The sequence below is a fragment of the Manis pentadactyla genome, chromosome Y, assembly GCF_030020395.1.
Source record: "Manis pentadactyla isolate mManPen7 chromosome Y, mManPen7.hap1, whole genome shotgun sequence".
Lineage (NCBI taxonomy): Eukaryota > Metazoa > Chordata > Mammalia > Pholidota > Manidae > Manis > Manis pentadactyla.
Genome location: NC_080039.1, coordinates 8,457,407 through 8,480,946, shown reverse-complemented (window position 1 = coordinate 8,480,946; position 23,540 = coordinate 8,457,407). Strand labels below are relative to the sequence as shown.

The 23,540-nt window shown below is 43.0% G+C and overlaps 1 pseudogene; it reads left to right on the top strand.

The window, feature by feature from the left end:
* The first annotated feature begins 18,619 nt into the window (after nt 1-18,619).
* Nucleotides 18,620-19,645, top strand: LOC130682151 (E3 ubiquitin-protein ligase RNF113A-like; annotated as a pseudogene).
* The last annotated feature ends 3,895 nt before the right edge of the window (nt 19,646-23,540 follow it).

The window sequence follows — 23,540 nt, the reverse complement described above, 5'->3', positions numbered from 1 at the left end:
ATCCCCTCTGTTTATATGCCAGTGATGGACAGCTCCTGTTTTGGGAGAGCGGCATCCTACTTAGACAACTAGGTCCCTGTGTAGAGTACCAGCATGGAAAATTTGCTTAACTGGGAATATCAGATTTTCCTAGAGAGATGGACAAACACTGGAAAATATGACTGTTCTTTTCACCTTCAAAGACTATTAGAGTTTGATTTTGGAACCCAGGTGAGGGCAGTGTTACTTATTCTCATCCCCTTTGATATTGTCTCCTAGGGTTTCTGGACTTCAAACTTTTCACCTAACAAGAGCCTTTTTAATTGTTCTTCCCCCTTGTATGCCAAGCTGTAGTTAGTCAACTAACATTACAAAATGAACTCTTCTATTTGTTCACAGCCTCTTTTTTCTGTGAATTCACTGTGTGTGATCCAGTTGATGGTTTTGATAGGGTTTTCAGCTGCAAACAGGTGTGAATTTGTTAGTTGCCTGGTCATGAGGCATTCATTATATTAGGCAATCCTCTAGGTGCCCAAACAGGATTCCTAACTTCTACAGACTTAACAGCATCAGTGACGGCCCTGTTAACTGAAGCCAGAGCTGTTTCCGTCAGGTTGCTGTAGTCGTCTGTGGCTGTCATCTGGCTTGTAGGACTTTTATCCACATCTATTTTCATCTGAGTTTTGACACTTTAGTCACATCCATTTTCTTCTGCCTGGAAAATAATTCAGGAAGTTATCTTTTGTGTGCATGTGTGTGTATGCACTCGTATAAGTACAGACAATCTATGGAGGAATCACAAGACACAGGAAATGGTTGTTCCATCTACGGACGGGCTTAAGTGTTGGGGTAGGAGTGAGGCCTCACTGTTTTACCATTGTGCCTGGCCTCTGAGGTCTACTTTTCCACACTTCTTAGGATTTTCAGATTCTTAAACCATGAAGACTTAAATAAAGGTGTAGTATAATGATTCCTAACTTCTTTGGAGTTCTAACATTATTGATTTCTAGTTGAGTCTTTATAATAGAACCTCAATCCCTGATTTAGGTGAGGGCACACAGCTCTTGAAAAGTGAAGTGAATTAAAATCTTTAGAGGCAATACAGCATAGGAGGGGTTGGGTTTTCATTTTTTTCTCTTGGATTTTCTAGTATATAATTGTATCATCTGCCAGAGACTCATTTTTTTTTACCATCTTCTTTCCTGAAATATATATTTCATAAGTATTAATTTAGGTTAACACTTCCAGAAAAATGTCAAGTAAAAGTAGAGATAATGAGCATCCTTTTGTGCCTGACTTCAATGGGCATGTTTTCTGGTGTTAACACCATTCAGAATGATGCTGGTTGATGGCTTGAGATTGATCTCATCAAGAAAATAATTATTTGCTCCTAGTTTAGTAAGATGTTTATCACAAGTGATAGCTAAAAATTTCCCAATGCCTTTAACATCTGTTGAGATTGTGAAAATTAGTTATCAGAGCTATAAGCAAAGGTACATCCCAGAGCTAGGAGTTTTGTATATTTTCCATCTTTTTGCTTGAGTCTTGAATTCTCTTATTTTCATTGCTTAAGTCCCTTATGTCACTTGTGGCAGAGTTAAAAACTGCTCACAGATACTCCTTGCATTGGAGTGTTGCAGGAAAGTGGATCTCTCTCCAAAGGGAGCTTCTTCTTTTTCTCTAAGTAGCAGTTGTGGGCTATTCAGTGGGCTCATTTTAGTGAACTCCGCACCACCCTATGAGACCTCACTTGCCCTTCCAGATCCAGTCTGCCACACCTTCCCTGCTCTCTGCCCTGGAGGACTGACCTGACCAGACCACAGCAGTGGTCTCTTCAGTGCCTTCTGGCTTCCAGGAGGTTCCACACAATGGGAAGATCTAGCTGAAGGGAGGACAGTGAGGGCAAGGTATATATTCCCCAGGGGCTCTGTGCTTGAGGTCCCTGTGGCTGGCTGAATGGAGGGTGCCCCCACCTCTCCCAGGGAAGCTTCTCACAACTTCTCAGGCTGGTAAGGGCAGCCATTCTCTCCCCTCAGCCCTGTGGCCCAGTACTACCCCAAGGGAGCCGCACCTGTTTCCCTATTGTCTTCCCACACCTTTGTAAACATTCTCTCCACTTAACCCTTCCCTACCTGTCCTACCTCAGTGGGCCAGCAGTTTCCTGCTGGGACTCTCAGTCACATAAAGAGGGCCTCTTGTTACTATGTGAAATGAGGAAGCCAAGCTCACACCAACTGTCTGCCTCCGCAGTCCATACTCTTAACTACCCTGCCCTCCTCCCTCTAAGACTCACAAAGTGTTGTGGGGCCCTGTCTCATGTTTCCTTCTGTAGTCCAGAGTGTGCTCACTCTGTTTCTGTGAGCCTCTTTCAATGAAACAGTCACCCTTGTTTCCTTTCTTGATGTCACTGTGGGTTACCAGGTGTGGCAGGTGCTGCACAAGGCAATACGGGTCCCTGTGGCCATCAGTCCAGGAATGGTTTGAACAGCCTTTAAACATTCAGTAATAATGCTGATTACTCATATTAGCATGAAGCTCAGTTTGCATCTGCCTCATTTTCCTGTTGCTGCAAGCAGGGGTGGTCAGGGTCATTTGCTTGGGGAAAACCTTATCTTCCCAAGCTGCCCATCCCAGAATGAGAAGACTGAAAGGTGGGGGATGAGGGAGTCTGATATCCCTAAGCCCTGCAGCACTGGCTCTCCCCAGCCTGATGGCTTTGCCAATTTCACTGAAATGATTTGCTATAAGTTCTGTTGTTAAAGACAATTGCAGAGCTTTTTGGTAAATTGGTAAATTCACTAGTCTCTGGTGAGTTAACCATACAGCAACTTGATACTTCAAAGACTGGCGTGTTTGGTGACTTGGTCAGTCAGTGACTTGGCATTCAGCAAATTGCCTCTTGGTAAATTGCCTGGGAGCCAAATCTTTGACCTTCAACACCAAGGAAATGAAGTGGGGCCTTCACCCATGGAAGGACCTCCTTAAGGCCTCCCTGGGGAGCCCTGTGCTCCAAGAGGAAAGGGAAGGTGCAGAGAAGGGCTCTGGAAGCAGCTCATATCTTGACCTCACACATCTGTGGCTACAAATCATTCTTCAGTGTCCTTCCTACTGACCTCTCATTCTTTTTGTCCTTTCTGTTCCTAATGAGAAGTTATATGGGCATAATGGGTGAAAAGGGTCAGGGTGTGGTCAAGTTTGGATTCTGGGTGATGCCTGGGGAGAACCAGTGCAGAGCCTTTTTGTGAAGCCCTCCAACCATTATCAATATCCGATACCTGTGTGAGCATATCCTTGTTTGGAACCATAGTAGCCTGGGAAGCCTCAGAAAGAGCCTCTCTGCAGCTTTTCCCCAGGATTCCCAGACTGAATGTTGACAAGTGCTGTCATGGCAACACCCATTTCAGCCGATGGGAAGCAAAGCCCAAATGTTTTTGCCTCTTTTGTTAGTGAAGGAGTGGACAGTCAGTCCCAGCAACCACCTGACCCCCAAAGTAGAGCCATGCTGTGGTATCCACACCCAGCTTCTTCCTAGCAAGAGGTAAGCTTGCAGGGCCCTGCCAGAGGAATAGCAGTGATGAGCCCCGTGGCTGGAACACACTAGGTCCTTATCACTGTCAAGTCGCTGTGCAAGGGGCCCTTTCTGAGGAGCACGTGTGAAATTCATTCTGCCCAACAGTCCATGGGGTGGGTATTCTTATTTTCATTACAGGTGAACAAACTGAGGCACAGTGAATGTTAAATAAGTGTCCTAAAACTCAAAATCAGAGCCATCCAGCTTCACTGATGGGGCTTCTCATTCATTTATTCCCAAATTTTGAGGTTAGGACCTGCCTTGTGTGCTTGTTTTCAAAAATGCGCTTATATTACACTAGTTATCAGTATAGACCCAGGAACAATTTACTTAGCATAAGGAGTTTCCTTGTGTATAAAATGGGGATAATAGTGCCTACAGAATAGGGATTTTTATGAGAATCAAATAAATTCATGAAAGACATAACAATGCCTGGTCTATCATAAGTTCTCTTTATAATGGTTAGGTTTTCATTCTCATATTGTTATTAATAGGAGTATTATAAAATGTTTTTAAGAGGTGAAATCAAAAGTTGTTGGCCCTATGTTAGGATCTAGTTTTAATTTATAATTCTATTAAGCCACAAATCCCTAATCTCAGAACCCCTGCCTGTACCCACCTTGCTTTGCATATAGAGTGGTTGGCTTCTCACCCAAAGACAGTGGGTCTCAGTCCCAATCAAGAGAGGAAGGTGATTTGCTAAGTGTCCTCTTTATCCAGAATGAAATGCTGAACTCCCTGCCTAAAAGACATCCCATGCATAGAGAGCCTGCTCCTGAGGTGACTCAGTGAGCCTGGGCCAGGAAGGGTGTCTGGGAGGGAAAAGGGTGGAAGGTAGTGCAACATGGTCAGAGAAACTCAGACTCCAACCACAGGCAGAGGGTTTTCAGGCCCAGCTCTGCCATGTACTGGCTCTGTGACTGTAGGCAGGTGATTGTACCTGTCTAGCTCCATGTGTAGAATGGGAATCTTAAAAGGAGTTACTTCTTAAGGTTGATAATAGGTGAAATGAAGTGATTCATATAGAGCACTCAAAACAAGGACAGGCACACTTGTAAGTGCTCAATACACAATAATTACCACCGTCAGGATGAAGAGACTAACCACAACAGACAGAATCAAAAGTAGAAGAGTGAGTATTTGCAATAGCCAAGATATGGAAGCAACCTAAGTGCCCATAAATAGATGAATGGATAAAGAGGATGTGGTACATATACCCAATGGAATATTATTCAGCCTTAGAAAAGAAAGAAGTCCTGCTATGTGTGATAGTGGATGTAGGGATATTATAGTAAGTGAAATAAACCAGGTGGAGAAAGACAAGTACCAGATGATTTCACTTATTTGTGAAAAACAGAAGGAACAAAACAGCTGTAGACTCAGACACTAAAAAGGGACTTTTGGTTACCAAAGAGGAGGGGTTGGAGTGAGTTGCGGGGAGAGGGTGAAGGAGATAAAGGGGCACAATCACAATAAAAGTTAGTCACCGAGACAGTAACACAGCATGGAGAATATAGTTAGTGATTCTGTAAATCTTACTACGTTGATAGTGACTGCACTAGAGGGGGTAAGGTTTTAGTAATATGGGTAACTGTTGAGCCACTGTGTTGTGTATTTGAAACCAACATAAGATTGCATATCAACCATACTTTAATGAAAAAAACTAAAGGAGTCAGAAAGAGCCATGACTTCCCCAAAGCTGGGAGTCTTTGCCTGGGACAAATTCCAGGGAAGCAGGTGTGTCTAGAGCTCTCACTGTTTAGGCCCAATGCCCAGCAGCAAAGCCAGGACTTCTGTGGTCACTGTCATTGGTGAGTCTTCAGGTTCCAGATCTACAATGCTGTTAATGATGACTGGCCTCCTAGTCACTGGTCTGACTCCCACACAGCCCATCAGACCAACTGCTGTGAACCTTCTGGCACCAGAGCATGCTCCCATCCACACCCTGCTCTCCTCCTTGATTCTCTGTGGGGAGTGGGGAAGGTGGAAACACAAGACCCCACGGTAGCTGCATCCAAAAGAGCAGAGCTTCAGCTTTCTTTGTGTCAAGGTTTTGTGGACAGGGCAGCAGAAACTTTCCTAAGAAGCCCTGGGGCCACTGGTGAGAGGCCTGGGGTGAGCACCTGGCCTGTGAGGATGGGCAGGAAGAATATTAATTACATAGATGGAAGAAACATGTGGCAAGAAGGAGAAACTCCTTGTAGGCAAAATGTCTTCCTTAGGGAGCTGGGAGACATTGCCCACTGGGTTAGAAAGGAGCTTGAATTTCATGAGCCAGAACATGACCTTTCCTCAACCAAACCCCTCATCAAGGAAACAGTTCTGGCCTCTTTGCTGCACAGATAGAGAATTTTGAATTCTCAGGCAGCACTGAGAACATGTTCCTTCCATCAAAGCATGCCGTAGGATGCTTGTGCTCTTCCCATACAGGTCAGTGTGCAGAAGGCGCTTGAAAGTACCAAGATGGAAGTGGCAGGTAAGAGGAGTAGGTGCCACAGGGGAAGGGGCTGGCCACAGGCTTGCCAAGCCCAGCCCCTCCCTCCCCAGGAAGGAAATGGAAATCTGGGAAGCCCTCAGCCCAAGTATCTACTGTGCTCCCCCAAAACCCCACCCCTACCTCACCATGAACCACTCCTCACATTGGGCGCCCTACCTCCTTGGAGCTCCAAGCCCTTGCTCCTGGCTGAGATGCTGGCACATGGTCCTGCAGTGCTCTGGAACTCACCTGAGGGAGCATGCAACGTGTGCACAAAGACATGCTGCTAGGTTCCTTCCAAACCACACTGAGGAAGCCCCTTCCTGATGGCCGCTTGATGGTGAGTATGCCTGGCATCTGCTACCAGAAAGACCGACAGGCAGGACTGGTTGGATGCCTGCCCACCTGGGCTTCCTGAGGCTGCCAGGGAAGAGTGAGTGACCGGTGCCTCATTTGCCCTGCATGTGGCAAGTGGGAGGAAATTTGTAACGAGGATATGGTGCTCACCAGAGAGTTGCTTTAGTGACCTGGAAGGTAGCTAGCTGTTAGCTTCTTCCTAAGTTGTGGGCAGCTCGGTTAGACATCAGAGCACAAGAAGAGGGGCCAGGGCTAAGGTCAGGGGCCCTCTCTTGAGGACTCCACACTCTGGACTTTGAATGATACTCTTTCCTACCTGTGTCGCTTAAGTCATTCCATTCCCTCTCAGTTTCTACCACCTTCTCCCCTTGTACCCTCATGCTCACCCTGTCACCCCCTTTCCTTATTTTTCTTCTTTCTCTTTCTCCTTCTCCCTCCTCTTTCCTCCTCCCTGCCTGTGCCTAGCAAGGCTGTCAGCTCTCAGCAATGAAGCTCTGGCTAAATTCTGACCTTTTCGTCAAGTGAACCCAAGTCAGCTAGTACTTATCATTCAAGTAGCTGCCAATGTACAGGTGGCAGGCGCTGTGCAGAAATGAAGCTGAATGTAAGACAAGGCCCCACCCTCAAGGCACTTACAATCAAGTTGGGAAGATAAGGCGTGCTCGCGTGAAAAGGTAACTAGCAAGTCAGAGGCAGCAAGGCATGTTGGATTTAGGTAGGTTCTAAGCAAGTGGGGCTGAGTAACCTTGCTTTAAGTCTAAAAGGGCACCAGACTATCCCAGGAAGGGGGAGGAGGCAGTAGGAGCTCAGGTCATTTCCCCAGCTGAGGCCCATCCTCCAACAGTAAAGGCCAGGGCCCCTGCTTACTGTGCATCTGCCATAGGGTGAGTACCTCACTGAACAGTGTCTTTTTTGCTCAGAACAAAAGCACTATGGCAGAGTTGTGGAATGGCTGGACGTTTGATGGTGATGCCTTAAGGATTCGGGTCCACAGTCATAACTACAGTGGGCTGCTCTTGCAGGCCCTGGATGAAAACTCAGGATTGCCCTAGGGACCTAAACCACCCACCCCAACGACTAGGCTCTTAAGACAGTGGGCTTCTGGGGGCTGTGCTGTTTTCTGACTTCTAGAAACAAAGGGTATTTGGCCTAGAAGGAAAAAATCTACCTGCTGAGTGAAACAGACAAGGCCAGCCATGTGTAGGTGGCAGGGTATACCAGAGAAATTTGAACACATGAGAAGGACTTTTAGTTTCTTAAGGCAGTAATGCTCAGTGTTTTATTGTCTTCCCTACCTATTTTCTCCTCCCTTTGGAAGTACAGTTTTTTGCTGAATGCCAGTCTCGCTAGATACCTAAGATCTGCCTCAGCATACTTGGGAGAGAAAAAATTCTGGAACTGTCCCATGTGTCTTGTCTCACACTAGAATAATTCGAGTATCACAAAAGTGTCAGGGAACTCTTGGTAAGTTCTCACCCCCTACTATCTACCCTCATCTAGAAGCCTCCTGTTGAAGGTAACTGGTTTCAGTCTGATCCACTTGTGTTCCTTCAGAAGAGGACAAGTGGCAACTGCTGAGACAGATAACCAAGCTCTAGGTTCTCACAGTGGCTCTAAGATGGATTATCCTCTCTTCTCTCAGAAAATACCTTCAGAGCAATTGGCATCTTTATGGAGATTAGTATTGTCTGTTGTGTTTTGTTTGCCGTGCTCTGTTAATAACCTTAGGCATGATCATTTTCTAAGAGGGGACCTAAGATGGCTGCTGTCACCTATTTGGTTTTTCACTGGGCCTGACGCTCCTCCAGACATCACATTTGGGTATATGCCTTTGGGGGGCCTGGGGGTGGACTGGACAGCTGTTCAGGGGGTGCTTAGCAATGATCCCTTCCACACGCACAGGGTGGTACAGTTACAGACCACTTTGCATACGTGACTTCATGAGTCTCAGACACCCAGGGACATATGCAGAGCCACATACTATCCTTACTTGAACGATGGGAGACCTGAGACGCAGAGCAGTGAAGTGACTTGCCTAAGGTCACACAGCTGACAGGTGATGGAGCCTCCTGACATGATGGTCCTCCCCACACTCCAAGTCTCCACATCGCATATCAACTCTTCAGAAAATAAACTGTCCTGGAAGGGACTGTGCTGTGCATTTTATGACATTGAAAAGCATTGCTGGCATTTATCCACTAGATGTCAGTAGTGCCTTTCCCAACCCTCCATGTAACAATGAAAAAATGTCTCCAGACTTTTCAAACGTGCTCCCAGAGTTGGGGGCAAACTCACCCTGTTTGAGACCCACTGCTTTCAATCCTTCAGCTGGGCAGAGGTATGGAAGTCATCACCTCCCTCTCCTGCTTCCTGCTCAGCAGAGTCTCCTGATTACCCTCAGGAGAAAGTCCAAAAGCCTGGAGACATTCCAGGTCCTTCTTTTTTATTTCATTTTATTTTATTTATTTATTTTTATTTTATTTTATTTTATTCTATCAATCATATTTAATTCTATCAATCAATCTATCAATCTATCTATCTATGTATTTATTTATGTATTTTATTTTATTTTGGTATCATTAATCTACAATTACATGAAGAACATTATGTTTACTAGGCTCCCCACTTCACCAAGTCCCCCCCACATACCCCTTCACAGTCACTGTCCATCAGTGTAGTAAGATGCTGTAAAATCAATACTTGTCTTCTCTGTGTTGCGCAGCCCTCCCCGTGCTCCCCCCACACTATACATGCTAATCGTAAGGCCCTCTTTCTTTTTCCACACCCTCATCCCTCCCTTCCCACCCATCCTCCCCAGTCCCTTTCCCTTTGGTAACTGTTATTCCATTCTTGAGTTCTGTGATTCTGCTGCAATTTTGTTCCTTCAGTTTTTCCTTTGTTCTTACACTCCACATATGAGTGAAATCATTTCGTACTTGTCTTTCTCTGCCTGGCTTATTTCACTGAGCATAATACCCTCTAGCTCCATTCATGTTGTTGCGAATCATAGGATCTGTTTTTTTCTTATGGCTGAGTAATATTCCATTGTGTATATGTACCACCTCTTCTTTATCCATTCATCTACTGATAAACACTTAGGTTGCTTCCATATCTTGGCTATTTTAAATGGTGCTGCCATAAACATAGGGATGCATCTTTCTATTTCAAAGTGGAGTGCTGCATTCTTAGGGTAAATTCGTAGAAGTGGAATTCCTGGGTCAAATGGTTTTTCTATTTTGAGCATTCTGAGGAACCTCCATACTGCTTTCCACAATGGTTGAACTAATTTACATTCCCACCAGCAGTGTAGGAGGGTTCCCCTTTCTCCACACCCTCACGAACATTTGTTGCTGTTTGTCTTTCGGATGGTGGTGATCCTTACTGGTGTGAGGTGATATCTCACTGTGGTTTAATTTACATTTCTCTGATGGTTAGCGATGTGGAGCATCTTTTCATATGCCTGTTGGTCATCTGGATTTCTTCTTTAGAGAACTGTCTATTCAGCTCCTCTGCCCATTTTTAATTGGATTATTTGCTTTTTGTTTGTTGAGGCATGTGAGCTCTATATATGTTTAAGATGTCAATCCTTTATCAGATCTGTCATTTATGAATATGTTCACCCATACTGTAGGATACCTTTTTGTTCTATTGATGGTGTCCTTTGCTGTACAGAAGCTTTTTAGCTTGATATAGTCCCACTTGTTCATTTTAGCCTTTGTTTCCCTTGCCCTGGGAGATATGTTCATGAAGAAGTCACTCATGTTTATGCCCATGAGATTTTTGCCTATGATTTTTTTCTAAGAGTTTTATGGTTTCATGACTTACATTCAGGTCTTTGATCCATTTGGAGTTTACTTATGTGCATGGGGTTAGACAGTGATCCAGTTTCATTCTCTTACGTGTAGCTGTCCAGTTTTGCCAGCACCATCTGTTGAAGAGACTGTCATTTCCCCATTGTATGTCCATGGCTCCTTTATCGTATATTAATTGGCCATATATGTTTGGGTTAATGTCTGGAGTCTCTATTCTGTTCCACTGTTCTGTGGCTCTGTTCTTGTGCCAGTACCAAATTGTCTTGATTACTATGGCTTTTTAGAAGAGCTTGAAGTTGGAGAGCGAGATCCCCCCCCACGTTATTCTTCCTTCTCAGGGTTGCTTTGACTATTTGGGGTCTTTGACGGTTCCATATGAATTTTTGAACTATTTGTTCCAGTTAATTGAAAATGCTGTTGGTAATTTGATAGGAATTGCAACGAATCTGTATATTGCTTTGGGCAGTATGGCCATTTTGACAATATTAATTCTTCCTAGCCTGGAGCATGGGATGAGTTTCCATTTGTTAGTGACCTCTTTAATTTCTCTTAAGAGTGTCTTGTAGTTTTCAGGGTATAGGTCTTTCACTTCCTTGGTTAGGATTATTCCTAGGTATTTTATTCTTTTTGATGCTATTGTGAATGGAATCGTTTTCCTGATTTCTCTTTCTATTAGTTCATTGTTAGTGTATAGGAAAGCTACAGATTTCTGTGTGTTAATTTAGTATCCTGCAACTTTGCTTAATTCTCGTATTAGTTCTAGTAGTTTTGCAGTGGAGTCTTTAGAGTTTTTTATGTACAATATCATGTCATCTGCAAATAGTGACAGTTTGGCCTCTTCTTTACCAATCTGGATTCCTTGTATTTCTTTGTTTTGTCTGATTGCCATGGCTAGGACCTCCTGAATCTAAGCATGAGCAACTTCTTCCTTAACCCATCTTCTTGAGAAAGGGAAACAAAAGCAAAAATGAACTCATGTGACTACATCAAACTAAAAAAATTCTGTACAGCAAAGGACATTATCAACAAAACAAAAAGGCATCCTACAGTATGGGAGAAAATATTTGTAAATGACATATCAGATAAGGGGTTAACATCCAAAATATATAAACAATTTACACGCCTTAACACCCAAAAAGCAAATAACCTGATTAACAAATGGGCAGAGGATATGAAGAGACAGTTCTTCAATGAAAAAATTCAGATGGCCAACAGACACATGAAAAAATGATCCACATCACTAATCATCAGGGAAATGCAAATTAAAACCACAATGAGATATCACCTAACAGCAGTAAGGATGGCCAGCATTGAAAAAACTAAGAACAACATGTGCTGGTGAGGATGCGGAGAAAAGGGTACCCTCCTACACTGATGGTGGGAATGTAAGCAAGTTCAACCATTGTTGAAAGCAATATGGAGGTCCTTGAAAACTAAAAATAGAAATACCATTTGACCTGGGTATCTCACTCCTAGGAATTTAAGCAAATGCAAGTTCTCACATTCAAAAAGACATATTCACACCTATGTTTATTGCAGCACTATTTACAATATCCAAGATATAGAAGCAACTTAAGTGTCCATCAGTAGATGAATAGATAAAAAAGATGTGGTACATATTTATACATTGAAATACTATTCAGCCTTAAGAAAGAAACAAATCCTACCATTTGCCACAACATGGATGGAGCTGGAGGATATTATGCTCAGTGAATAAGACAGGAAGTGAAAGACAAATGCCAAATGATTTCCCTCATTTGTGGAGTATAACAATTAAGCAAAACTGAAGGAACAAAATAGCCACAGACTCAAAGACACGAAGAAGGGACTAATGGTTACCAAAGCAGAGGGATGAGGGAGGGTGGGTGCATAGGGAGTGAGAAGGGGATTGAGGGGTATTATGTTTAGTACACGTGGTGTGGGGGGTTATGGGGAAGACAGCACAGAGAAGGCAAATACTGACTCAGGCATCTTACTACACTGACATACAGTGACTGCAATGGGGTATGGGTGGGGACTTGATAATATGGGAGAATGTACTATCCACATTGTTTTTCATGTGAAACATTCTTAAGAGTGTATATCAATGATATCTTAATAATTTTTAAGAAACGCAAGATCCAGAATGATAAAATATAAATACAATAAGCTGAACATCAAAATTAAAAACTATTGTCTGATGAAAGACATCATAAATTGAAAAAGACAACAAGCAGACTGGGAAAAATATATTTAACATATAAAATAGACAATCAACAGTCATAACATAAAAAGAACCCCTATAAATTTAAAAGAAAACAAGCAAAGGATTTAGACAAATGATCCAGAATCAGAAATACAATCATTAAATATGTAAAAGGCTGTCCAGTCTCACTAGTAGACAACAACAAATTACATTAACAATAAGATCTTTGGCAGAAGAACAATAGAACCCACCTCAACTCTGACAGATGGCTAGTATCAGACCCATCTTACCTGTGAAACATAGTAATGATTAACTCCAGAGATGCAGTTATCTCTTTCCATCAACGTCCACTGATATGGATAACAGGCAGTCCTTTTTTTCTTACAATTAAAAGAAATTATTATTGCAGCTTATGAAGCTATGGACACAACAGAGGAATAGTACGTGATATTCTAGAAAAATATAATCATCATTGAAATTAAGCCAGTTGAACGTAAGACTAGAGTCTTAAATAAAAATGGACCACTAGACTTTAGAAGTAAGATGGTAAGCATGAGTTCGTACACTTTTTTAAACCTGTCTTTTGTTGTTGTTCAAAAGGCATATCATAATTCTCTTTGGGGACCCTAATAAGAAATAATATCAGGCCATTGTAAGGTTGAAGGCACTGGGGGGAGGGGGGAGCACATCAGTCACTAATGATGTGCTAAAGTTCACAGCTGCTGCCCCTTCCAACCTGAAAAACGTGCCATAACCTAGCCCATCCTTGCACCGCTGTAAATCTAAGCTCTGCCTTCCAGTACCTTCTTTAAAAACTTGCTGCCTGCCCTGCTGACTGTGACTACCCCAGCCTATGACAGCAAGACTGAGGAACATCACCCAGGAATTTGCTATCAAACTACCTGGCCCTTTGTTGCCTCTCTTTGCCTTATTATTTTGGCTAGAATTTATCTTACATTTGGTGCCAAAATCCCAGGAAGGAGCATGAGTGTGGGGCCCTGATTGGCCACCAGTGGCCCCACCCCCTCCTTCCTTGACTCAGGACCTCAGCCTGCTCTGCGCTGTGTGGACTATTTTCTGGTGAGTCCCTCAGTTTCCCATGTTCTGTTTCCCTTCCTAACTCCATTTCACCTGGTCTGTCTGAAATCGTATATACATCCAGGTTTGGAAATCCAGCCCATCCATTGTGGGTATCCGGGATACTTACCCCCTGGCCTTGCAGTGTGGGAGATGTCCCTCACCCAGGCTCCCAGGACGTCTCCCCTGACTTGGTGTGCTTGGGACGCTGGGCGCTCCTCTCAGCAGGATTAGTTGGAAAGTGGCACAGACATGGGCAACCAGCCCTCAAAAGCAGAGGCTCAGACCCCACTGCAGTGTCTCATTTCTAATCTGGCTACTCTATATTTGTCCCGGGACGTTCTCAAATGGAAGCTAGTCTTCCTTTGCTCTCAGGCCGGGCCTCAGTATCCCTTGGACAACCAATCTCACTGGCCCCCTGAGGGAACTTTCAATTTTGGCCTTCTCACAGACCTGATTAATTATTGCCACTGGAGTGTAGAGTGAAATCCCATATGTGCAGGCTTTTTGGACTTTGTGCTCCCCTCCAGACATTTATGTTAAGTGTTCAATGACCCAGGTTCTCCTGGGCCGATCTCCAGTTAAAGATTGTCAGCCTCTTACTCTACCCAGTCCTTCCTTTTCAGATCTGCCAGAAGACCTGTCACCTGCCTCCTTCAGCCATACACCTAGACACACAAACATACAAACTGAGATACAATGACTACAGTCAGCAACACTCCCCACACAAACATATCCACAGACAGACAAACCAATATAAAGACTTGAGTCACTGATATCCAGTTGCCTTCCCTCTCCTCGGTTTCCTGTCTCACCATCCCCCCTCCTCTCTCCACCACCATCTTTAAATCCTTTGTCTTCACACGTGTCGCACCATCTTAAAGTCCTACATTCTCAACCATGCCATTGTCCTGCTCTTCTCTTCCAGTGGCTGCATCACCCCCTCCCCCTCTCCCTCCGCCTTCACCGCCCTCTTCCCCCCAAGAACATGCTCCTCCCACCCTCTGGTTCCGGAAGCCACAGACAGGAAACTGAGGAGAGGGAAGGCAACTGGATATCAGTGACTCAAGTCTTTATATTGGTTTGTCTGTCTGTGGATATGTTTTTGTGTGGGGAGTGTTGCTGACTGTAGTCAATGTATCTCAGTTTGTATGTTTGTGTGTCTAGGTGTATGGATGAAAAATATTTTCCTACCTTTGGATGGTATTGATAAAACTTGATTGAAAAACAAGCGCTTGTGAAAATTAAGCATTCCAAAACTTCCAGATAATCTGATAAAAAATTTTAAGCATTAATGCTAATTTGGGTTTGGCTGAGGCGAGCATGTCCTTGTAGTTACCAGCTGCATAAATTTACCTAAGGTCATTTATGTTGATGTTCCCTGCTAAATCTTTTAAGAATAAAATGCTTAAAGGCTTAGATTTGTCTAATATTCAGTAAAGGTCTTGTAAGTAATCTAGCATAGTTGTTATGAATGAGTGAACTAAATAAGTGTGTCAAGTGAACACCTTTTTAATTGTGTGTTACAGTGTGTATACCTATCTACAGCCTAGAAATCTTTATAGTAACCTAAAACCTTAAAATTTTGCGAGTTAAAAAGATATACTTTGTGCTTAGTGAGAGATTGTGTTGTAAAGCTCATAGTTAACAGAAATTATTAAATGTTCATAAATTTGTCAATCCAAAGAATGCTAGTGTAACAGTTTATAATAGCATACTTCTCAGTGTTCACCAAAAGTTAAGGTACCTAATAATTTTAACTTCTAATTAAAACTACTTAAAATAATAAAGAAAATATTTCTGCATGCTAAAGAATGTGTCTTTTGATTAAAGAAAGTAACTTTGTTCTAAACTACAGCTCTTTATTTAGAGGGAGAAATCTAAATGTAAAAAAGTTGTATAAAGTTTGTGGAAGAATTTAATATGGTCATGCTATATAAAATTAAAGCAAATGAGTCTTGGTATAAAGTACACAGGAAAATTAGAATTTTGTTTTCAGTTAAAAAGACAAAGTTTTATTAACTGTTAGTCTGCTCTTAATATTGAAAAATTACAAAAAGTTCTCTAATTGTTTTATCAAAGAAGTTTCTCATGCTTAAATTCTCAATGAGTTGTTGGAATATTTAAGAAAGTGAGATCTTAATATTAAAAGGACTAAAAGCTAAAGTTTGCTAACAACAGTGTAACCTTTATTTGCCTTTGAGGTATTTTGTTGTCATTCTCATTAAATAAGTATTGGTTCATAGCAACCTATAATCCTATTTAAGCAAGTACCTTAAAACTTTTAACAGCTTCCCAAAATCAAATTCAAAAAGGTACTTTTACCTCTAGTTAATTCTTATATTTTCCAGAGGGCCCCAGGAACATGTCAGAAGAACTTTTTCTCATTGAAGAAAGTATTTGGCTAACTTAGCTTATTTATCTGATATATAATTGCCTGCTACATTACTTAGAAAGAACTGTCAAAAAGAATAATGCTAAACTTTGTTACTGAATGTTTTGTGTTACAGAAATACCAGAATTTCCTTATGTAAACTGTCTCACAGTAAGCTCTCATCAGATCTTCCACCATTGTCATTTTTAAGTATTTTATTATATACAATCACTGTTTTTTAAATTATTTTTAAGCTAATAAATAACTAGATTTCAGCAGAACAAGTATTAGTTACATAAGATTAGGTAAACTAAAGAAGATGATTTTGTGGCTTTTTGTTTCAAATGTTGCTGATACAGTGTTTTAAGCTTTTTCTGTTAAGATGACAACAGTTTAGTAAATGGCTGCCTTTATATGCAGAATTGAAACTTTATCTTTCTCTCTACCAGATCCCTCCAGAATTAAAAAAATCTCTCAGTGACTATTTTTATATTTCATGGCAGTATGTTTATTTGCACAAGTTCAGTAAGAATTTGCTTTCTTTGTAAGAAAACCAATTAGAAACACTAGTTATATTACCAAAGCTTAAACTGGAACATCATACCTGTGTGTAAACTCAGATATGAACAGACAACTTTAAAAAACTAAGATTGACTTTATAAAGCCAACAAAGCCCTTTGGAAGAACTGGCATGGTACCTTGCTTAAAGGGTTCCCAGCATCCTTACAGGTGAGTAAGGAAGGTCACTTCCTGGCAGGTGCAGGAACCTCAGGATATCTTGGAGACCTCAAGAAGAGGAATTCACCCAAATCTACAGGTACTGCCGGCAAAACCTGATGGCAAGTCTGGCTTAGCTTTCTGGCCTCAAGAGGTCTTTCAATGTTCAATCTGAAATTCCTTAAAGAAAGGTCCAGCAAAGCACATTTAAAAGAGCCTATGTAATCAATTGCTCTTCTTGCTGCACTTATGCAAATAATCAAGTCAACTGATAATTATTTTATTAATCTGGCTACTTCTAAAAAATAAGGGTGATTTTGGAGAAAAGTATTGTTTCAATAATGCAGTCTTATCTATACTAAATCCTAATACTAGTCATTGAGATGTAAACTCAATCCAGAATTTTAGTTTCCCTATGATACCTAGCTATGATTCTCAGACTCCTCATATTTCTAGTTCTCATATTCAGCCATGCATTCTTAATCTCATCAAGTTTGTCCTTCCAGAATAGAAGCGCCAAACTTCTGAGGCCCTGTCAACTGACCAGTGATCAAAACCCAGCTGCACCCTTTACTGCACCCCTTCTCAGCATGAAGCAGCTGGAGCGGTTGTCTGGCAGCATCTAGAGTCTCTATCTGTAGAGGATAAAATGAGAAAGAGATCATAAGCTTAGACAGAATAAAGTGAGAGCCTCTGGAGAAAGCAAGGCAAGATATTTGCAGTCAGAGCAATGTAACTACATGCTATGAAATCCCCCCATGATGCCCCTTGTCAGCCAGAAGTATCCAGATCACATTGTTGTCCATTACGACAAAAAGGCTGGAATGTAAGGTTGAAGACACTGGGGGGAGGGGGGAGTATGTCAGGCACTGATGACGTGCCAAAGCCCCCAGATGCTTCCCCTTCCAACCTGAAAAATGTGCCCTAAGCTACCCAATCCTCACTCTGCTGTAAATCTAAACTCTGCCTCCCCCTACCTTCTTTAAAACCTTGCTGCTGCCCTGCTGAGTGTGACTTCCCCAGCCTGTGATAGCCAGACCACAGAACATCACCCAGGAATTTGCATTCAAATAAACTACCTGACCCTTAGTTGCCTCTCTTCGCCTGCTTATTTCAGCTAGGATTTATCTTACAGACATCACACGTGTAGGACAATCACAAAGCCAGAAAGCAAATACATCTATATATGCTGTACTGTAAGAGATGATGTGAAGGTCCTGGAAGAGAGGAAAATCACAATCTTCATGTGAAAACCAGGATGTTGTGGTAAATTCCTAAAGGTTTGCAAGAGATAGAGGAATAAAAAATGTCAAGATAAAAAACTAGGAGTAGGGAAGACGTAAAAGATGAGAGGCTCCCAAGATGTGTATGTGAGAAATTATGACCCAGCAAAAGAGGAAATTAAAAGCCAAAACTCACTGAAACCTCACTTCTGCCTAGGATTTGGGACCTACCTCTTCCCATCGCCTATCTTCCCTGCCCCAGAATCTCTACTTTGCCCTCTTGCCCACTCTTCTTCACCCAGCAAAGAGCTGTTTCTTGCTAGAGTAGAATGTGGTTTCCTCCAGGTTAAATTCGGCAAGTCTCCACTGTTACTCAAGGAGGAAAGGGGAGGGCTGACCTTGGGGCTTCCCATCTCAGAGAGACACCAGCTCCTTAAGGCCTGCCCAAGCCACGGTCCATTTTGTTAATGCCAGTTTGAGAAGGCGGATGTGGGGCCGCAAAAGCCACCCTACCTTGCCCCTGTTACTGAACCTGTGGATGTGCGCAGTGGCCTCTCCAGAGATGACCAAGCACATGACCATGATAGTGATCCCGGGAAGAATCTCCAACTACAGTGCTACGGAGCTACTCAGGGCAAGCACTTGCCTCCAGGATTCCTAAAGGTGACCCACTCTGGCCCCTTTCCCGTAAGCTCTGCAACAGCCCGCCAGTGGGGCGGGACCACGTGCGCCTTCAAAGGAAGCGACGGGGTAGGGCAAGACTCAAAGTCAACTACGACGCGCAGGTATGTGAACAGCTCTCGCGCAACCAAGTCCGCCATACCTGTTTCGGAACTCTGGACTTTAAAATGGCAGAGGAACGTTCTCCAGCAAGGGTGGCAAGTCAGGTGTGCACCTTTCTCTTCAGAAAGTTCGGTGGGCAAAAAGGGGCTGCAGGCTGCACCCCTGCAACCAAGAGCCCGATGACTGCAGCACTGGCAGTAGTTTGAAGGTATCACTGTGATCCACCCAAAACAGAAGCACACGGCCCACATTCCAATGATAAACAAGACCTGTGGCAGTGGTAAACACAAGGTGCCTTACAATGACTTGAATAGCGAGGAGGAGGAAGAGAGCCATCTAGAGAGTGTCAGCGTGGTCTACAAGTCCACCCGCTTGGCAAAACCTGTGGGGCCAGAAGATATGGGGGCGACTGTTGTCTACGAGCTAGACAGAGAGAAGGAGCGTTATGCACAAGCCATCTTTGAGTGCAGCCAGAAGATCCAGGAGGAGCTGAGAGGCAAGGAAGATGACAAGATCTACCGGGGAATCAATAATTATCAGAAATACACAAAGCCCAAAGATACATCACTGGGCAGTGCTTCCTCTGGGATGATGAGGAAGGGCCCCATTGGAGCTCCCGAGCATCTACGTGCACCATGCGCTGGGAATACCAGCCTGACATTTGCAAAGACTACAAGGACAATGGTTTTTGCGGCCTTGGAGACAGCTGCAAATTCCTCCATGATTGTTCAGATTACAAGCATGGGTGGCAGATTGAACGTGAGCTTGATGAATGTCACTATGGTGTCTATGAGGATGGAAAACATGAAGTGGAAAGGGAAGAGGAGAAAATACCATTGAAGAGTTTGATCTGTCGCCACACCAACCAAAACCCGGTTGTCACCAAGTGCAGGCATTATTTCTGTGAGAGCTGTGCATTGCAGCATTTCCACACCTCTCTGCGCTGCTATGTCTGTGACCAGCAGACCAATGGCATCTTTTTTCCAGCAGAAGAACTGATTGTTAAACTGGAGAAGCATTGAGCTATAGAAGATGGTGTTGCTTCCAATTTCCCATTAGATACTGATAATGGTCCAATTAATATTTCTTAGTTTTCTCATCCCCAAATCTCAAAATAAATATTTTGTTGTCTTATAAATCTTAATGCAAGTCCTTCCTTTCTAAGGAATGTGACTGAGAGGAAAAGGAGTGTGGTGGTGAAGTGGGGTCCTGGATGGATGGCTTGTAAGAGCATAAAGGTAGGTATAATCAGGATTTTTACCGTTGTATAAATGCTTCCTGTGTGTAAAAGATACTTTTCAGAACCCTTTGGCATAAATGCTGGGTATGGGAGAAGTTCCAGAAAGGAGCTAGAATTTATTTGAAAGTAACCAAAGCTGTGATGAATGCAAGAATTGAACTTATCTGTCAGATCACATTTCTGTATCACTTAATAATTTATGAAAGTACTTTAATGCAGTCTCTCTTTTGGGAGTCTGCACTACTTAAAAATACAGCCCAGTGAAAGGTGGGGCAGGGACAGTGGGAGAATAAAGTTGGACTGGTAGCTAGTACCAGAGCAGGGTATGGGCAATGGTCCTTGCTCTCTTTGAAGTCCTACAGGTAACCCCCTCCTTCCATGGGTGTTTGAAATAGTGTGTACTGTGCTGTCTAGTATAATAGCCACCAGGCTTCGTGTGGCTGTTAAGCACTTTAAATGTGGCTGTATTGGCCACCACTGTAAAAGCCACTGTATTGGCCATCACAGTTCCAAATTGGCAGAATGAATCTGTAAAGGGCAGAAAACTAGTATTTTATAATCCATTGTCTGAAAGTGTCTGTTCTTACAAACAGCTGATCACAACCTCTAATTTATGTAGCAATCATTCCAACTAGTTTGAGAATTCCTCAGTGACTAGCCCAGAGCTTGGCATATAATAAGCACTTAATAAATAAGCCCAGAGAAGTATGAAAAGGGAGACTGGGGCTAAAGCCTGGAATCTTGAATCCAAGCTGAGGAGTTTTGACTGTATTCTGTTGGTAATGAGGAGACAGCAAAAGTCTGGGGAGGCGAACACAAACACTTCCTTCTTTATGTTACTGTATACACTGCAGGGAGATGGAAGACAGCGTGGCCTGTTAAATCAAATGATTAGTTAATTTTTAACAATCTGATGAATTTGGGCTGATCCCAGGAAACAGATGCAATAAATTGTGAGTTAGTGTGAATCAAAAACTCACTTTTGCAACACATTTGATAACAAGGTATAAAGTACATTAGGGATACATGAAACACAGGAGAAGCCTACTGGGAAAAGAGCTTAAAATATCATGAGAAGTGGCATTTAAGAGGTAAGACAAAGAAACAGTCAAAGAAGATACAGGACTGAGGGCACTGCAGATGCAGATGGAGAAACAGGCGCATACACAGCCATGAAGGGCAAATGAGGAAAGTGATCTAAAGGTCATTGAAAGAAATATGAAAAAGAGGGGCAGAAGATGGCAGCGTGAGTAGAGCAGTGGAAATCTCCTCCCAAAACAACATATATCTATGAAAATATAAGAAAGACAACCCTTCCTAGAATAAAGACCAGAGGACACAGGACAATATCCAGACCACATCCACACCTGAGAGAACCCAGCGCCTCGCGAAGGGGGTAAGATACAAGCCCCGGCCCCGCGGGAGCCGAGCGCCCCTCCCCCCAGCTCCTGGCGGGAGAAGAGCAGGCAGAGTGGGAGGGAGACGGAGCCCAGGGCTGCCAAACACCCAGCCCCAGCCATCCGGGCCAGAGTGCAGGGCCCTCGATACTGGGAAAACAGGGCATCAAGAACAGTGAGCGGGCACCGGAGGCCGGGCGCCGGAAAAGATAAGAAAAGCAAGTGACCATTTTTTTTTTTTTTGCTTTTTTGCTGTTTTGTTTTGGCGAGAGCTTTTTGGCAGTCTTAAAGGGATAGGGAGCCCAAGACTAGGGAAACAGGGCAGCAAGACCGGTGAGCAGAGTCCTGAGGCTGGCACTGGAGAATAAAGAAAGACGAGCGACCACTTTTTTTTTAATTAAAATTTTTATTATTTTTTATTTAATTTAAAATTTTTTTTCTTTTTTCTTTTTTTTTGGTGGTCGTTGTTTTGTTTTGGCGGGTGCTTTTTGGAAGTCTTAAAGGGGCAGGGCGGAACACTTAACCCAGAGGTAGGGAATCCGGGTATCTCTGGGCACCCTAATCCCTGGGCTGCAGGGAGCAGGGAGGACCCTTAGACAGATAAATAGCCTCCCAGCCGCTCCTGCTCCAACGCGACTCCACCATTTTGGAGCAGCTGCCCGAGCCAGGCCACGCCCACAGCAACAGCGGAGATAAACTCCATAGCAGCCGGGCAGGAAGCAGGAACCCTGTCTGCGCGCAGCTGCCCAGCACAAGCCACTAGAGGTCGCTGTTCTCCCAGGAGAGGAGGGCCACAAACCAACAAGAAAGGAAGTCCTTCCAGCCGTCACTCGTCCCAGCTCTGCAGACTATTCCTATCACCATGAAAAGGCAAAGCTACAGGCAGACAAAGATCACAGAGACAACACCAGAGAAGGAGACAGACCTAACCAGTCTTCCTGACAAAGAATTCAAAATAAGAATCATAAACATGCTGACAGAGATGCAGAGAAATACGCAAGAGAAATGGGATGAAGTCCGGAGGGAGACCACAGATGCCAGAAAGGAGATCACAGAAATGAAACAAACTCTGGAAGGGTTTATAAGCAGAATGGATAGAATGCAAGAGGCCATTGATGGAATTGAAACAAGAGAACAGGAACGCATAGAAGCTGACATAGAGAGAGACAAAAGGATCTCCAGGAATGAAACAATATTGAGAGAACTGTGTGACCAATCCAAAAGGAACAATATCCGTATTATAGGGGTCCCAGAAGAAGAAGAGAGAGGAAAAGAGACGGAAAGTATCTTAGAAGAAATAATTACTGAAAAATTCCCCAAACTGGGGGAGGAAATAATCGAAGAGACCACGGAAATACACAGAACCCCCAACAGAAAGGATCCAAGAAGGACAACACCAAGACACATAATAATTAAAATGGCAAACATCAAGGACAAGGAAAGTGTTAAAGGCATCTAGAGAGAAAAAGGTCACCTATAAAGAGAAACCCATCAGGCTAACATCAGATTTCTCAACAGAAACCCTACAGGCCAGAAGAGAATGGCATGATATATTTAATACAATGAAACAGAAGGGCCTTGAACCAAGGATACTGTATCCAGCACGACTATCATTCAAATATGACGGTGGGATTAAACAATTCCCAGACAAACAAAAGCTGAGGGAATTTGCTTTCCACAAACCACCTCTACAGAACATCTTACAGGGACTGCTCTAGATGGGAGCACTCCTAGAAAGAGCACAGCACAAAACACCCAACATATGAAGAATCGAGGAGGAGGAAAAAGAAGGGAGAGAAGAAAAGAATCTCCAGACAGTGTATATAACAGCTCAATAAGCGAGATAAGTTAGGCAGTAAGATACTAAAGAGGCTAACCTTGAACGTTTGGTAACCACGAATTTAAAGCCTGCAATGGCAATAAGTACATATCTTTCAATAGTCACCCTAAATGTTAATGGGTTGAATGCAGCAATCAAAAGATACAGAGTAACAGAGTGGATAAAAATGCAAGACCCATTTTAATGGTGCTTACAAGAAACTCACCTCAAACCCAAAGACATGTACAGACTAAAAGTCAAGGGACGGAAAAACATATTTCAAGCAAACAACAGTGAGAAGAAAGCAGGGGTTGCAGTACTAATATCAGACGAAATAGACTTCAAAACAAAGAAAGTAACAAGAGATAAAGAAGGACACTATATAATGATAAAAGGCTCAGTCAAACAAGAGGATATAACCATTCTAAATATATATGCACCCAACACAGGAGCACCAGCATATGTGAAACAAATACAAACAGAACTAAAGGGGGATATAGACTGCAATGCATTCATTCTAGGAGAATTCA